The sequence below is a fragment of the Musca autumnalis genome, unplaced genomic scaffold, assembly GCF_047663935.1.
Source record: "Musca autumnalis isolate F117 unplaced genomic scaffold, ASM4766393v1 scaffold_4, whole genome shotgun sequence".
Taxonomy (NCBI): domain Eukaryota; kingdom Metazoa; phylum Arthropoda; class Insecta; order Diptera; family Muscidae; genus Musca; species Musca autumnalis.
In genome coordinates, this window is record NW_027411977.1 from 231,648,068 (window position 1) to 231,653,066 (window position 4,999).

Consider the following 4,999-nt stretch of genomic DNA (forward strand, 5'->3'; position numbering starts at 1 on the left):
ACAGGCCTCTAGAGGCAACGTGGATTTTTTAAAGAATTTTTAAAGGCAACGTGGATTTTTCAAAGAATTTTTAGAGGCAACGTGGATTTTTTAAAGAATTTTTAAAGGCAACGTGGATTTTTTACAGAATTTTTAGAGGCAACGTGGATTTTTTAAAGAATTTTTAAAGGCAACGTGGATTTTTTACAGAATTTTTAGAGGCAACGTGGATTTTTTAAAGAATTTTTAAAGGCAACGTGGATTTTTTAATGAATTTTTAGAGGCAACGTGGATTTTTTAAAGAATTTTTAAAGGCAACGTGGATTTTTTAATGAATTTTTAGAGGCAACGTGGATTTTTTAAAGAATTTTTAGAGGCAACGTGGATTTTTTAAAGAATTTTTAGAGGCCTCTAGAGGCAACGTGGATTTTTTAAAGAATTCTTAGAGGCCTCTAGAAGCAACGTGGATTTTTTAAAGAATTTTTATAGGCCTATAGAGGCAACGTGGATTTTTTAAAAAAATTTTATGGGCTGTTAGAGGCAACGTGGATTTTTTAAATAATTTTTGGAGGCTTCTAGAGGCAACGTGGATTTTTTAAATAATTTTTGGAGGCTTCTAGAGGCGACATGGACTTTTTGTAGAATTTTTGGAGCATATCCATCGTCAGAGAGAAACAAAATGAGAGACAATTTGAAATGTTTCATGCAAATCAAAAGATTTAAGACACATACTTCTTTTAATTTTCTATTATAAATTCTTCTCTCTCTCTCTCTTTCTCTACATTATTGTAAACACAAAACAATTGTGAGCAACAAAGAGAAAGGGTTTGTGTTGCATTGCAAAACAAAAGATTTAAGACACAAACTTCTTGTTACTTTGATTTTCGTGTGAGGGGAAGTAATTAAAGCTGAGATTTAATTCCCAATTGATTTCAGTTCAAATGTGAAGGCTTTGCGTCATATTTATAAATAGCTAATCATTAAATTATTATAAAATTACCAAAATTGCGCAAAAATTTATTGAAATACTGAGGGAAAATTAAAAAAATAAATAAAATTTGAATTTCATAACATGACCTTTACAATTGAAAGGCAAATAACTATACCACCCAGAGCATAACAAATGCAGTTTAAAACTATTTTACTATATCGGTGTACAATTTATCCAAAAGAAAACTGTGAAAGGTAGCCAATATAGTTTTCTTAATTTTATAACAAATTATTAAAATACAGTTTTTGGTGTGAATTAAAAATAATTATCATTTTAATACGCCAAGCCCCTATCAAATGAATTAATAACTCATCTTTTAAATATGTTATGGTGTCGTAGGTCTTTTGATTTATATTAACACATAAAAACAAGTTATTTTTACACAAACATAAACATTATTTTAGCCTATTAGCAACATAATAAAACTTTCATTTTATGTTGGAAGTCATATTTTTTTTTTTTTTGTAAAATTAACATGTTATAAATTAAATTACAAAAATACTACAACATTCCATTGCAATAACCAAACCACAAAAACCTAAAAAAAAAACAAAAAACACCGCCATGACAACATTATTAACAACCGCAAGAATTTATTAAACGACTTAAAGTGCGAAAAAATTTAAATTTTCACTTTTTAGTTTCATTAAAAAAATATACCTCAGTTTTCTTTGGTTGGGGTTTTCGACTAACGACAAATGTACGCCACATTTAAAATAATTAACAATTTCTTTGCTTTCTTTGAGTGAAATTTAAAATGCGTGTTTTTTTCACTTGGCCAGACATTATTAGCGCCAGAGGCTTAAGGTTGATCATACCAAAAAATAAACAAATAAAATAATTTTCTGCATTTTGAACGCAAAATGGTTATTAACTTTATTTTGCATACAAGCAGCTATTGGTTAATTTCTTCTTTTTGTTTTGTTTTTTTTTTTTCTTTTGGTTTCGTCTTTGTCTTGTCTGCTGTGCCTGCTTAAATATTTAAATTTAGCCACAATAATTATTAGTTTGGTCGTTTGAAGACCATAATTTTCATTGATAGGTCTTATTTTTGTTGGTTTATTTGTTATGTGTGGATGTGGTTTGGTATTTTAATATGAGTTCAATATAACTCGAAAGTGCTTTGGTTTGCATTAATAAATTGCTGACCATTTAGTGGTGGAGGTATTTTCTTAAAAACAAACCAATAAGCAATGCTTTTTACTGCAAAACTTGTGGATTGTTTTTTTTAGATTTTTAAAATATTTTTGGCAACCTATGCTGGCAGCGGGCAATTGGAAATTGATTTCCAGCTTTAATTACTTCCCTTCACACAAAAATAAGATTTTAACGCAGTTTGTGCCTTAAGTCTTTTGATTTGCATTAAAACACAAACGGAGCTACCACGTATTCTCATTTTCTCATTGTTGCTATCTATTGTTTTGGTGTCTCATCACAATAATAGAAAAAGAAGGATTTACAAATGAAAATAAAAAGAATTTTGTGCCTTAAGTCTTTTGTTTTGGATGAAAATGTTTGAAGTTGTTTCTCTCTGCTAATGGAAAGAGAAAAATAATCGTGTTCTCTAAGAAACTCAAGAGATCTTCTGTAAAAATAGTATCTGCATTCCATTCCTCTTTAAAAAACCATTTAATAAAGAGGTATAGAGTACTATAGAGTCTATGGGCAACAGAAGTCCTCTAGATATCTTCTATGGACAATATAAGGCTTCTTAAGGTCAGGTTTTTAGTGACAACATTAGAATCTTGAGGTCTTGTGAAGACAAAAGTTGACCATTTGGAGGTGTCTTCTAAAGTCAACAAAATACCTCTTTGGGTATCCTAAAGGAAACAGAAGACCACCTGAAGTCTCCTATAGACCTTGGGGTCTTCTTAATGCAATAGAAACCCCTTTGGGGTCTTTAAAAGGCAACAGAAGACCCTTTTTGGGTCCACTAAAGGAAACATACATTTTCTTGAGGTCTCCTATAGGCAACAGAAGACCTCTTGAGGTCTTTAGGCAACTCTTGAGGTCTTCTGTACTAAAAGAATACCTCTTGAGATCTCCCATAGGCAACAGAAGATCTTTTGAGGTTTTTTTTTATAAACTGCAGAAGATTTCTTGAGGTCTTCAATAAGAACAGGAGAACTCTCCTTGTCTTCTACAGGCAAAAGAAAATCTCTTGAGGTTTTCTCTTGCGGTCTCCTGTAGGCAACGGAAGATCTCTTGAGGTGTTCTATAACCTGCAGAAAATTCAATAAAGGAGCGTAAAATTCCACGTTGCCTCTAGAGGCCTCTAAAAATTCTTTAAAAAATCCACGTTACCTATAGGTACCTCTAAAAATTCTTTAAAAAATCCACGTTGCCTTTAGAGACCTCTAAAAATTCTTTAAAAAATTCACGTTGCCTTTAGAGACCTCTAAAAATTCTTTAAAAAATTCACGTTGCCTTTAGAGGCCTCTAAAAATTCTTTAAAAAATCCACGTAGCCTTTAGAGACCTCTAAAAATTCTTTAAAAAATCCACGTAGCCTTTAGAGACCTCTAAAAATTCTTTAAAAAATCCACGTAGCCTTTAGAGACCTCTAAAAATTCTTTAAAAAATCCACGTTACCTTTAGAGACCTCTAAAAATTCTTTAAAAAATCCACGTTGCCTTTAGAGACCTCTAAAAATTCTTTAAAAAATCCACGTTGCCTTTAGAGACCTCTAAAAATTCTTTCAAAAATCCACGTTGCCTGTAGAGACCTCTAAAAATTCTTTAAAAAATCCACATTGCCTTTAGAGACCTCTAAAAATTCTTTAAAAAATCCACGTTGCCCCTAGAGGCCTCTAAAAATTCTTTCAAAAATCCACGTAGCTTTTAGAGGCCTCTAAAAATTCTTTAAAAAATCCACGTTGCCTTTAGAGACCTTTAAAAATTCTTTAAAAAATCCACGTTGCCTTTAGAAACCCCGAAAAAATTCTTTAAAAAACTCCACGTTGCCTTTAGAGACCTCTAGAAATTCTTTAAAAAATCCACGTTGCCTTTAGATATCTCTAAAAATTCTTTAAAAAATCCACGTTGCCTTTAGAGATCTCTAAAAATTCTTTAAAAATTCCACGTTGCCTTTAGAGACCTCTAAAAATTCTTTAAAAAATCCACGTTGCCTTTAGAGACCTCTAAAAATTCTTTAAAAAATCTACGTTGCCTTTAGAGACCTCTAAAAATTCTTTAAAAACCCCACGTTGCCTATAGGGACCTCTAAAAATTCTTTAAAAAATCCACGTTGCCTTTAGAGACCTCTAAAAAATCTTTAAAAAATTCACGTTGCCTTTAGAGACCTCTAAAAATTCTTTAAAAAATCCAAGTTGCTTCTAGAAGGCTTTAAAAATTCTTTAAAAAATCCACGTAACTTTTGGAGGCCTCTAAAAATTCTTTAAAAAATCCACGTTGCCTTTAGAGACCTCTAAAAATTCTTTAAAAAATCCACGTTACCTTTAGAGACCTCTAAAAATTCTTTAAAAAATCCACGTTGCCTTTAGAGACCTCTAAAAATTCTTTAAAAAATCCACGTTGCCTTTAGAGACCTTTAAAAATTCTTTAAAAAATCCACGTTGCCTTTAGAGACCTCTAAAAAATCTTTAAAAAATTCACGTTGCCTTTAGAGACCTCTAAAAATTCTTTAAAAAATCCAAGTTGCTTCTAGAAGGCTTTAAAAATTCTTTAAAAAATCCACGTAACTTTTGGAGGCCTCTAAAAATTCTTTAAAAAATCCACGTTGCCTTTAGAGACCTCTAAAAATTCTTTAAAAAATCCACGTTACCTTTAGAGACCTCTAAAAATTCTTTAAAAAATCCACGTTGCCTTTAGAGACCTCTAAAAATTCTTTAAAAAATCCACGTAGCCTTTAGAGACCTCTAAAAATTCTTTAAAAAATCCACGTTACCTTTAGAGACCTCTAAAAATTCTTTAAAAAATCCACGTTGCCTTTAGAGACCTCTAAAAATTCTTTAAAAAATCCACGTTGCCTTTAGAGACCTCTAAAAATTCTTTCAAAAATCCACGTTGCC